At 38.6% G+C, this 13,947-nt stretch overlaps 1 protein-coding gene across 6 annotated transcripts in view; it reads left to right on the forward strand.

The window, feature by feature from the left end:
- LOC124160538 (dual specificity protein phosphatase 14-like) overlaps positions 1-13,947 on the forward strand; it is a 204,822-nt gene that overhangs the window by 137,068 nt on the left and 53,807 nt on the right. The gene's annotated exons all lie outside the window — the stretch shown is intronic.

The following is a 13,947-nucleotide window of genomic DNA, read 5'->3' on the forward strand; positions in this document are numbered from 1 at the left end:
CTGGCTAACACACCTGACCGGCACACACCGGGAGATCCAGGCTCGAATCCCGGCCAAGTCAAATATTTTTTCATGGCGAACTTCATCCTGTGGTGTATTTAGAGAATTTACTGTTCAATCTTTACATTTTGCAGTATTTACTTGCTAAAATAGGAAGATTTTTTATTAGTGATTGCGGACTAGCGATTGCTAAAGGTAATGTACAAAGGTAATTTTTTCACCGAAGTTCTTTGTAGAATTTCCCTTCCTCATTTCCCAAATTTCCCATCCGAATACTCAATTGATGAACCGAACTCATGAGCCTCGTTTGCAGCAACCTAACTTGGATTATTATGACCCACACTGATAAGAGAATTATTCCTACAATGACCACTTCGTCATCATCTTGAGTCAACAACCCGAAGATTGGTCTAACGCACTCTCCACTTCACTTTCCTGTCTGCTAGACTTGTTACGTTGACGCATTTCTTTTCTTTTACGTACCTTATAAACTGTCCACTGTAATTCATTCGGGGCGGCCCTTTGCCTTTCTTCCCATCCCCTTGTCCTTTGAATGACCACTTTCAAAATAGATTGGAGATGACTTTCCACCGCTTTTTTGACCATCATAAATTATATTGTTTTCCTTGCTACCAGCTACGTTCAACGGGGAGCTTCAGCTTCACTCAACTAATTTACTTTGTTAAGTTGACTAAGTTGAGCTTAGTTCAAATTTTATAAAATTGTTGATAATCAGTTTTCTTCTCCGGCACCAACAGGATGTAATTTCGTGTTCATTAACTTTTTGTAAAAACATCACTGTACCCGAAAGTGCTCATGGCCTGCCTGATATAACCTCCAGGAAAACAATCTGAATCTACATTGAAGCCCAAACAGTAATCACTATTTGATGATGTACGTGAATTATAATTTCTTTGCCTTTCCGTTCGGAATTATAGTCACGTCTTGATCACGATTTAAAATACTGTACCGGTGAGCCTTGGCCCACCCCAACCAGCCAGTTTACAATGAACAATTAAAAATAGCGCACGTGTTCTGTGGTGGGTGTATTGTGTTCTTCGTGTGAAATAGAAACTTGTAACTAGAATTTTTAATACAGAAATATTGACCTTTTTATAGCCATAACATTTGTATAACATTATTGATGTCATTTCATTATATTTATTTATTTATTATTATATTTTTTATATTATTATTTTTTGATATTTTATTATTTTTTTGCAATATCTTTCTTTTTTTTAATCTCTCTTCTTAAATTCCTTTTGTCTGATCTGCAAATACTGTGCGGTTTTAAGATGATGTTCTCAATGTAAAGCAATTAATTATGCAAAGGCGGAACGGAAATAATGCAGTTAACAGTAGACTCAATTATTAAGGGTGGAGTGTGTTGAAACTCCAAGAGATCATTTATTCACCGTTCAAGCGTATGAAGAGAGAAACTCAATCCTGTGGTTGTGAAGGCCAGCAATTATTTTGTATTTGAACTTAATCAATTCTGTATTAAAAGATGTGGTTTTCGTAACATCCGTAGTCATCTTCTTCCTCCAAATTCTCGCCCTCCTTCACTTATCACATACCTAGTGCTATTGCCTTGACTAATATTTTTCATAATCTTTATTTCACCGTTTCACAGAAGAGATACAAATATTTCCCCTCAACACCAGCATTTTCTGCTTTACCACATCTGCTAATACGAACTCTTTACATTCTTGGACTCTTCTTAGTTGATCATAGGAGCGAGATATTTTACATGCCTGGATCGATTAGCCGTGGAACTTTTTGAGCTCTATCCAAAAAAATTAACATTTATAATAAAATTTTTAAGAAAGACATGGGTACTTATTGGCAGTGAATTTTTTTCGGGTCTCACACCGGGTAAGGTCTTCCATATATCTCCTCCCCACATTTCGATAAGCAATCCTTGGGTTATTAATCCCCGAGGACGATTAGTGAGTTGAAAATCGAAACGTCGGATGGAAATATGGAGGACCTTACCCGGTGTAAGACCCGAGAAATCATCACTGCCATTTTTCGCTGGAAAAATAGTCATTACATGGGTATTTATGGTTTGTTGCTTTTTTTTTGTTTTGACGACGTTTTTTTCTGTTACCCCTCGAAAATATTCCCGCTTGCAATCTTCATGATAATGAAATCGTTTTCTCAGCTGCTATCATTGCAGTCTGCTTCGAAGTATAAAACTACCTTCACAGCTACCCATAGTCTCTGGCAAATATCTCCCATCCAGTTAGTCTAGATGCCACCGCTTTGATGGCATTGCGAAACCAGAACATGCTCAGCTCTCTTCTGACCTCCAACCTCAGTGGCGCCTCTTTTCCTCTGTACGGCGGCTGCCAATGAACGAAAACAAACTCGCCGCCCTGCGAAGAATAGCCTTTTTTCCTTCCTCTCCTTCTGTGAGGTTGGAACGGTAGAATGTGTGGTTGCGGGTGTGAGGCACACATCCCCATTCCACGGCCCCTATAGCCCCATTTGACTACCCCATCCCCCGATACGCCCGCGAGAAGAATGGCCGTTGGTGGCTCTGCTGTTTGTTTTATTTCCCCTCGGAGCCGTTGCGCATGCGCGGGAAATCTTTACGCCCAGACGCTTTCCCCCGATGAATGAAACGAATCCGGGAACACCCCTCTCTCTCCACTCGCGGCGATTTTATTCGGACCCCCACACCCCCTGCCACATCCCATCTGTCCTCCCTTACCTCTCCCATATAATCCTACACCAATGGAGAAGGGTTTTATTTAAGCCGCTTTTTCCTCGGAGTAGTGGCGTAGCCAGGAATTTCTTTCTGGGGGGGGGGTCGAAAACCAGGAGCGAAATTTGTTTACAACAGGGTACTAAGTAGAGGGTTGTTAACTAATTTTACCACTTATTAAAGTGTACCGGGACTAGCCACGGTGATAACTTTTTACGGAGTCACCGGCAATGCACAAATAGTGCGAAAAATCCACAGAGGAAAAATCATTCGCCTTGACCGGGATTCGAACCCAGATCCCTCGATTTCCGGCCGAGTGCTTTAGCCAGTTAAGTTACCGAGGCGTCATTCTCCCCTGTGGAAATTTGTGGACTATACCGGACAAGGATTCACTTTTCATAATCGTAATAACTACATTAATTGAAGAAATATATTGTAAATTCATGATTTTTCAATATTTTGTTTTCTTTTATGAAAGAAAATTATTGCGTTTTTAGATTTCTTGGGGGTCCGGACCCCTCAGATAATACATACAACTATATAGCCAAGATGCCACCGCTTTGATGGTGTTGCGAAACCAGAACATGCACTGCTCTTCCGACCTCAACGGCGCCTCTTCTCTGCATTTCACAACCTACCATTTAATGTAAAAAGAACCACTGAAAAAATAAATAAAGGATAGGAACACGATAATTAGAAAATAAATTGAAGTGGAAGGGGTTAATATGCATTATTTCGTACATTTTCGAATGGAATTGATCAGCTGACGAAATTTGGCCGCTGTTTTTGAAGGGTGTAGGGCTGGTTCAAGAATTCTACTTCAAGTAGGGACGGTTTAGTTCCTAAAACTGCCACATGTAGGATTTTTTATGGCGCATGTAGGACGAGATCGTTTTAATAATAATAATAATGTCGTCTTTATTTCACAAGCGAATTACAATTAACTTGTTTCACAATCACATACATTCATGCCCTGGATGGTGGTCAAACCACCCAGGCGGGATTCGAGCCCGCGACCTCTAGGTTAGCAGTCGGGGACTTTACCCCGGCGCCACCGAGGCCGGTTTTATGTAGGGGCTGATGACGTGTCAAGGTTCGGTTGGCCCTTTAGGGTCGACTCAGAATACAGCCCTCTGTGATTCAACCCGTAGGTTGATATGGATAGGTGGGAGTATGGCCTACCCTAGATTAATCCATGGGCGTGTGAATATCACACATTCTAGGTAGGGAGGCTGTTTCGTTTTTCCTCACCACGTTTCACTTTAAGGATTTCATTCAGGGAGTGTCGGAAGGCTTCTGGGATATGAACCCGAGACACATCGATGAGCATCCAAGCGGTCATTCAGAAGACTACAATCCTCCCCATTGAAAATAAAGAGATCCGTAATTTTCCATTTTTTGATTCGTCTCCTACTTGTCGAGATATTCGCGATGAAAATTTTTTGACGATCTTAAACCTTACGCGGACTAGTTGATGATCTTACGAGCTCATGCGGAGCGCGTCACTGCTTTGCCACTATTCCTCAGCTTTGTGCAAGGGTCGCATCTGGTTAATTTTTTACGCTTGTGAGCGATTTCTTACTTCAATGGATGGAACTCGCCGAACGAATAAATGAAATGTAGCTCTAATGATGTCATCAACTCATGAAAAAAGGGCGACAACTTTTACGTTTTCTTCTATTACACTCACGAGGAAATAGCTGAGTTGAGAAGTATCTTTTATCGTCGTTACTTATCTTTATCCTCCATTTAGCGAATTATTTTCATGAATTGCCATTGCGGATCTTAGTGATCGTGCTCTGCATAAACAAAAAAATGTCAATCCTTTTCGATAAAATTTGTGAGAAAATTTCCTAATCGATCAATACCTTTTGTCAAAATTTTTGGCACATTTCGACGGAAAAAATCGTATTGGCATATTTTTGGGAAAAGTGACCTAGGGGAACATAGATGGTTAAGCTCCGGGTTAATTATCGAAGGGTTCCGGGTTCGATTCCTGGGAGTGAATTTCACATGCCAGTGGCATAGTCTGGGACGAGCTCTACCCTCATTAATCCTAGCCAACCTTCGGGTTGAATCCCTTACGTGATAAAGCCAATATTTTTAGCTAAGGATACAATTTAATTGACTCCTTGTCGTATCCTTAATTGTTGTTTGATTAACTTCCTATCCATATTTCCTATCTAGTACCCCAAACCGGTTCATTCTCGTGTTGCCGAATATCTGTACCTTTATTAAATTAAGCTTTTTCGAGAAACTAATGATGGGTGACCAAGTACTATATGTATAACATATCCAAAGTGTCACTTGTTGTTCAAATCCATGTCCAATATTATAATCCTAAACTTTTTCACGTGACATAAATGTTTCTAACCAAAATGAATTATGGTTTCATTATTTTAGAGTATGATTTGTTATTAGATTTTTTAACCAAAAATTTACCTTTTTAATGCATAATCTAGATATTTTTCATCTATTTTTTCGCAAATGTAAGGTATTCAGTGGCATTTTATTTCTAAACTATTGAGTTTTAAGGTAGAGAAAGTCTTCTTGGAACAAAGAGAATAAACTCCTTCTTTCCATTGTAAATTACTTTTTTCTTATTTAAATGAAGGTCTAATGGAGAAGCTTATTTTCCTAAAAATAATTAATCCTTTTCTTTCCCTCACCCAAACGTCTCCTCGCAGAAAAAAATTCCCCTGAATGAGTATTATTTTATTGTTAATTAATAGTCGGGTTCCGATCTTTTATACGTAACCGATTACAAGCGTTCGAAACTGATGTAAATATTCTACAGACAAATTATATACCGCCGTTGATGATAATAGCCGAAAATATTGCGACTTATTCGTTCAAAAAAATAGATGGCAAAAACTTATGAATAATTGGTAGTTATTACTTTTTTAAGTTTGATTTACCTGAAATCTTCTTTAAAGAGCATATTTTTGTGATGATAAGGCCAGAAATAGCTTGAAACCATGATAATTCCCGAAATATACGTATTAGGAACTGGTCTTTATTGAAAATATAGGATCGTATTTCTCATTTTGATTTTGAGTTTAGGTATTAGCGTAGTTTCCTTCATCAAAGAAAACGAAAGGCATTGATTGCGATCCGTTACCCACCATTAGTGTATTCATAGAATACAAATTATTTGGTTTTAGAAATCCCAGTTTAGAGGAATGTTAACGGTCAATTTTAACCTCATTTGAAAAAGGCCAGATTAACGGCGATGGGATGCCACTCCATGTGACATCACAGGGGCCCAGATGCTATACGAGTAGTCGGGAGTTTTACGTCGTCTGAGATTACCAATGCATGCATGAGGCACAGAGCTCAGGGAAGCATCTCTTAATAATCACCTATTAAAACTGCCTATGGTCGGAAAGTTTCCTTCGTTTGATAGGATATAAATAATTCTTATTTAAGCCAAGCGCTATCTGCTAGCAGGGTACTCTACGCTACTGCCATGCTCGGCAGCAAGCAGCCTTCATTGTAGCGGCGCGCCGCTGGCGTTCATAGCGAACCCAGGTGGTCTCACGCAGCAGCAGCCAGACGTCACACGGGCTTTTCCCAGGATTCATACTTAGTCGCGTTTTCGTGCGCTTGAGAATTTTCACTTTTCATTTAATCGCGAAAAATAGATATCGTCATTTAAAAATCTAAAAGCGTGAAATACGTAGGTAATCGAGGAGTAATAATCTTTCGATTTAGGCAATAAAAAAATAATAGGAAACCACCCTATTGAATTTAAGTTTTGTCCCATGGCACTTAAACTGAGTAAATTATTCTCTGGTTTCTCATCCGCATAAGGTACTTGTCCACACCAAATTTCCGAGGGCTATCTGAGGGCTGAAAAGCTATATTTATCTCATGATACCTTTGCTTCTTTGTCCGTGTTCCTCAGATATACTGCCAGAATAGTTACATGGTTTTACTTGCTAAGGTTTGTAGAGATCTATATTAAACCTCACCTTAGCCTTCCCGCTGTCATTTCCTCGATCCTCTCCCAGCTGCCCAATTTTATTTTCATCCCTCCATTCCCCTACTACTGCATTCCTGTTCCCCATCGTGACAAGAATTTCTTCCGCAACTACTTCCTCTTACAGCTGCTAATATTTACCATCCTATTTTGTATGGTTGCCTACGGCATGTACACCTGGTCTGCTGTAAAGTTAGTCGCGGGAGCTTCTATTTCTAACTCTATTACTATCTATCACTTGCTTGCCGAGTGCCTGCTAGACATTCCTCCCCGATGCATTTTTTTCGTTTTAGTTATAGTTTTTTTTTATTTTTAGCTTCAGTCAAACTATCATAGCTATTCTCAATTTTCTATTGAATTTTTTATTTCTTTCCTATTTCCATCATTCGCCGATACAATTCAAGTTTGGAGTGGTGAGGGTAGAGCTAATCCCAGGGAAAAGACAAGGGCGTGTGCATTTCATATTCAGGGTAGGAGGGCCACTTTCCCTGACCAACTCGCATCCCGAGAATTTTGGTTTGCAGGGGGTCCTTTGGCTTCTACCAGGAACTGAACCGTAATTCTCCGGTCAGCATCTAACGCTGTGCACATAAGGCCTCCATTCTCCCTGCTATCATTGTTGTCCAAACGTTAAAAATTCCGTGCCTCGGACCTTTTTCCTTTCATATCGAACGTTTTTCCCCGTTATGCAATTCCTAGTGGCATCTGTGAAAGAACATTGTTCGTTTACAAAGCGGTTGCCCGTGCTCATCATTCTGACATCGTCTTCTTTAGGATTGCAATTGCATTTGCCCTCGTTTTACTTACCCTGCGAATATTTCACCTTCCGTTTTTCATCGTGAAATAGTTGGGGAAATCGATTTTCTAAAGCAGATATTGGGTTTTTACGATTTTTGGGGTAATCATAAACACAAAAGAGTAGACATTGGAAATTAAAATATACCATGATACTTAATACTTGACATTTCAACATATAAAAGACAAAAGTCTTTCGAGCAATTATAACCCGTGCCAAACGTTGCCTATTTGTAAATTCAAGGAAATATATCTTGCGAAGGAACATCGTTAATTACGAAATATACGTATTCCCCGCTGGAGTATGTGATTAGAACTCAATGAGTTTTAATAAAGTATTGTTTTAAATGTTAATGGAATAAAAAGATTATCAAAGGGAAAATGTATTTCATATTTCACTGAAAGTGATAAAACACCTTCGAGCTTTGATAATTCAGATCTTAAGAACTATGGTAACTAAAAACGCTTGTTTTGATCTCAAGTCAATGAAAATGTCAACAGAAGAAAGGAGAAAAATACTCTAGGCATAGAAGATTACCGCCTACTTCGCGCCGTTGGTGTGGCCGGAAAGAAAAAAAATACTTTGGAATTATAACTTCATAAGGAGGGATGATTAACCCAAGGGACGAAGTAAGCGATTCTCTAAATAGGGTACCTATGCCACAGTTACGCCAGCCAAAATGGGGCAGTTGCGTGCGGAAGAGCGTGGAAGTGTGGTTGAGCCTTACTAATTACCTTTAACCGCATGAATTTCTATATTAGTGCCAAAAACGTTTTTATTTATAAAATATATCGAGAAACTCTTCAATTACTACATTTTAATAACTTTTTCTGTTATTTTTTTTTATTTTAAGGACACAATTTAATATGTATCACACATGATAACTTATACATTAAATAGATATGTCTCACATGATTTATAACTTTTATCCTTAACTGCATGAATTTCTAAATACGGGTCAGAAATTATTTCCTTTATAAAGCATATTCAGAAACGTGTCTTTTACTTCATTTTAATAACATTTTTGTTTTATTTTAAGGAAACAAGTCAATATGTATTATATGTGATACTTTATGAATATAGACAACTTTTACATTAAATAGATATGTATCACAGATATGGCCATTTTCCGCAATTTAATATATTCGTTCAAAACTTCTCATTGGCACCCGTACCTTTACTAATTACATATATAGATATGCCTCGGGTAAATCATCTTACTTGTTTCTCATGCGGGGAGCTGACTACCTTCAACATAATTAGAAGCCGATCACCTTTGGCTCCTACTGACTGCTTCGAGAACCATATAGTATAACGACAGGGTGTATCATATCTGATACACCATGTGCTAGAGAGGAAAAATGTGCCCTTCAGAAATAATTCGCAATCAGTGTAATGTATCATATATAATAAGAAATGTATTCAAGGGTTAGAAGATATTATTTAGATGAACCACTGATTAGCTTTTCACTGCCATTTGTGCGATGTTTTAGCAAGCTTTCGTAGGGACAAATTTACCTTATAATATAATTAGTATGAGTTTATGAATTTCGTCATACGAACAGTACAGGTAAACACGTTTTTCCCAAAGTATTATGATTGCACGGCTATGCGGTGCATGCGTAAACAAACACGTCACGAACATTATATAATGCATACCATCTTAGGAAAAATTGGCGCCATTTTTGGGCTACGTTTAATATTTTCCATAATTTAGTTATTTGTACGTCATCAATGCCTCACTCGAGTGTTTTTATTATTCGTTATTGGATGGCTTATTATTCATTAGTTAGCTTCAATTATATGCATTAATGGAGTATTTAACATTTAGAACTGCTTGTATGATGTTGAGAATTTTTAACGAGGCCTTTTGTGTACAAGTTATTTTAAATCCCCATAAAGAAAAAGTTAAATAAATAATTAATGTTTATTACAGGCGTGCAAATTTTTCTTTGTACTCATGCACCCACTCATTCAATATCCTCGGCGTTTTTTATATTTTAGATTAGTTTTAAAATGGTACAACAGGCCTAATGTTTCAATTTCATAATGGTGATTTTCATGGAACATGCACACGTTTTAGTATACATTCCCACCTTTCCACTTTCCCACGTTACAACTTTTTCATCTCGGAATTAGGCTAAATTACTTTTATTCCTTCCATTAAATGTGATCTTTTCCTCCCATCTTCTCACTCATGTTACAAACTTCTCTAGTACCAGGTATTCCTACATCTCCTCTCCCTTTTTTCAGATGGAATTAGAATTAAAAAAAACTCTTTTCATAAAAAAGCGTTTTTTCACATTTTTTACCGTAATTTTATTTTATTTATGTGCCAGAAAAGCCATTTTATTTTATTGTCTACGTGTATATTACTCCTGAGTACCAAAGACTAATGTAATACATTTACCGAGGATAATTAATAATTGTTTATAATAAAATATTGATATATGCGGTGGCATTATTGCATTCAGTGAGGGATATGACATCTGTAAAATTACTAGTCAACTCTCATTGTCTGTGGTCTAGAATCACAGCCTGTATGCATGTGATACCAACAAATTGTGGTATAAAGACATACAGTATTCAAGATCTCACCATGAATGACTTGATTGGGTGTTTCCGAAAAACCTGGTGGATTGCTAAAACCATTGCAGTGTGCTTAGAAGGGAATGACTTTAGGATCTCGTTTATGCATCCATATGTTCCGTCGAATTGTTCCGTGTAGCCCAAATTAGAAGACCAATGTGAAGTGCCATTGAAAAAATACTTATTGAAAATTGCGACTCATCTACCGTTTCCACTTAGTAGCTGTGGGTGTTTGTACAAATTTGACGCCATGGAAGTACGCAATATTGACTTGCATTCAGTAAATGGATGTAACCAATCATTCAGATCTGAACTTTTTATCCATTAAGCATACTAAGTAGAATGAATCTACCTTTTACTCCCTCAAAGGTATACAATCTTGGTGTACAAGGGGAGTGCACTGGGTCGAAAACATGCATACATTTGACATGCCTTAAAACAAAAAGTGTAAAAATATTATCTTTTTTATTTTTTATTGATGGCAGAACATTTAATTACCAACTGAGAAATTTTAAAGAAAATAAGAGGTAGCCTTTCTTAGTAATAAATTGATGAATAATTACTCATTTTTATTGTTCAAACAAGTCCTATTTATTTATTATTTCTTCAAATTACTTGAAAGTTATGCCATAATATGCATAAATGCATTTTATTCATAATGAAAATATAACCACTGTTTTATGGGCCATGGTTTCTTATAGTAATCAGCATTTATGTGATGTTTCATTTTTCTTACATGAGGCTTTACTAAGCAATGTTGAAAGGATAGTAACTTTATAACGGCTCGGTTCTGAGCTGAGATAAAGTGATCGTTATTCGTCGTGAGGATACTGCTTTCAATTGTATAATTTCAGAGTAATTGGTGATGGTAACCTGACACCCCTCTGCCTGATTTGAGATGAAATCCTCCTAAACATTCCTAAACACATTGCGTACGGCAGTGTTTAAATTCCCCGTACCAGTGGCCAAAACTGGGGGGGGGGGAGAAATATTTGTGAAACAGGGTACTAAGTGGAGGGTTTTAAACTAATTTTAACACTTTCCATGAACGAATAACTTCATTTTTCAAAGAAATCTTTCGTAAATTCAGGATTTTTCAATTTTTTTGTGATGCAAAGGAAATGCTCTTTTATATTTCGTGGGGTGGGGGGGGGGGGGCGGACCTCCTTAGCTGCGCCACTGCCTCGTGTTCTTCTGTTCCCTCAGGTAATTAAACTAGAATTTGTGTGCTCACTCAGGAATGATGTTAATTATTCTTTTTTGACGTGATGCGAATACGTGAAATTATCAGCTTCGAAAAAATTACTTTATTTAAATAAAAAATACATGCAGACATTTTAAAAGTTTCTTATGAACAATTACATTATTAATGATAGGTACGCGTTACTTTTGAAGAAAGCGTAAATACGTAAAGAAATTGGCAAAATATAATCAATATACAGTAAAAACGAGAATTCTCATAATCCGTCCATAAAGCGTGGCCCAGGAAAAACAAAGATACTCGTCACCCGCACGTAACTGTATTCCGAGTTTCTTATTATTCCCCATTCGACTGTTTCTTTTTCTTGCCCCTGTTGACCACTCCCTCGTGTCACGGCTCCAGCGCACTATGCATACCTTCCAGGCGGCACCAATCTCGGAATTTATTGCTCGGAAATTATTACTTAACGATACCCCATTCGGGTTTTTCTTGCCCCTTTTGACCACTCCCCCGTGCCACGGCTCCAGCGCACTCTGCATACTTTCCAGGCGGCGTATATCTCGGAATTTATTACTCTGAATTATTACGTAACAATACCCCATTCGGGTTTTTCTTGCCCCTTTTGACCACTCCCCCGTGTCACGGCTCCAGCGCACTCTGCATACCTTCCAGGCGGCGTATATCTCGGAATTTATTACTCTGAAATAATTACTTAACAATACCCCATTCGGGTTTTTCTTGCCCCTTTTGACCACTCCCCCGTGCCACGGCTCCAGTGCACTCTGCATACCTTCCAGGCGGCGTATATCTCGGAATTTATTGCTCAGAAATTATTACTTAACAATACCCCATTCGATTTTTTCTTGCCCCTTTTGACCATTCCCTCGTGCTACCGCTCCAGCGCAGTCTGCATACCTTCCAGGCGCCATCAGTCTCAGAATTTATTACTCGGAAATTATTATTTATTGATACCCCATTCGACTTTTTCTTGCCCCTTTTGACCACTCCCCCGTGCCACGTCTCCAGCGCAGTCTGCATACCTTCCAGGCGGCATCAATCTCGGAATTCGAGGGCTTTCCCGGGACGCTTTGACTCTTCACATCGGAATGTCCGCCTCTCTATTTCGGGATCCCTGCCCCACCACTCTTTCTCTGGGGAGGCTTTTCCCCTTCTCTCCCACTCAACGGAGGGCTGCTGCATCATCACCTAACCCTTCCCCCACCCTACGCCCCCCCCCCACCCACCACCCCTTCCACTCACAAGCACACTCTTCCCCTTGAACACATGCGCCCAACTCCACACCGACACATGGGAGTAGAGGTGGGCTTTTCGGTGATTCGAGTCGAGAGATTTGGTTCATGCCGTGATTCGTTCAAAATGAGCCAGATAAACAAAATGAACCCTGTGAACCTAATGAACGCAGGTATTGCCTCGAACGAAATGAACGCTACATTGTGTCCCTTCATTTTCGTTGGTAAGAATATTCGTGAATTCCTAACGTTTAGCTTTTTTACCAGCCTTTATATCAACTCACCAACCTGTCTGTTTGTTTGTCTGGTACAAATCTTGTAACTGAAATTTGACTCACTTCCTGTGAAGCAAAAACGCTGAAATTTTGCACACTTCTTCATTTCCGATGACAATATATGAAAATATAACTTTTTCTCTCCAACCCCCCTTTAACCACCCCCCAGTCAACCTATAGCCCCCCAAAACATGTTTGTACGGGGTGGCATTTTTAACATAGGGGGGTGGCATTTTTAACATAGAAGTAGGCATTTAAAAGCATAGGGGTGGCATTTTGAAACAAAGGGGGCTTACCATTCACTGAAAATTTAATAAATATAGTGACTTTTTTAATACGTCACTTTTGGTTTTTCGGGGTCACTGAGTTTTTTTGCTTTGTGTCATAGATAAACGTTGCTCATCCCCTGTAATCTAAATATAAAGGCTGGTTTTTAAAAAAAAATTTTTTATAAGAGCTTATTTACCTGATTTTCAGTGCTCGTGGCATTATTGACGATTTTTTCCACTAGTTTTTGCCGTACCATTGCATTCAAAAATCGCATAAATGATATGAAGAAAATTCGCGTTTGCGAAAATCAATTAACCCTATTTGTATCAAAATGAAGTATGCGATCGAAATCAACTCTTCGGCTCCAAAATATTTGAAAATTAAATGATCACCACGAATTTAAAAAAAACAGACCATCAGAACGAAAACTGTAAATGAAAATGAAATCAACGGACCAAATTATGGTTGCAATTGATAATAATGGTACGAGCAACATATATCGAAGACTACGCTGTAAATTGCCCTAGGCGATATCAATGGTGAAAGACAGGGTTTTTGAAATAATGCAGATTTTAGAATTGGATACTTGGAATTAAATTACGGGAGACAAATTTATTATTGCTAGTTTGGCAATAAAGAAGCGTAGTAGCCTACTGGGTTGTTCTTTTGGCTTCTTATCGAGGGGTCCAGAGTTTAAATCCTTGGACACCCCAAATAAAATACTTAAAGCGTGAGGTGGCCCAGGGAAGGGAACTGGCTCTCTTCCCTGAATGTGTGAAATTCACCCGCCTTTGACTTACTTTAGGGCGAACTCTACCCATACTTATTTAAACCAACGTCATCTCGAATCTGAGGGTGAGAGTTTAGCTATGGG

Source organism: Ischnura elegans, chromosome 6, assembly GCF_921293095.1.
Source record: "Ischnura elegans chromosome 6, ioIscEleg1.1, whole genome shotgun sequence".
NCBI classification, from domain to species: domain Eukaryota; kingdom Metazoa; phylum Arthropoda; class Insecta; order Odonata; family Coenagrionidae; genus Ischnura; species Ischnura elegans.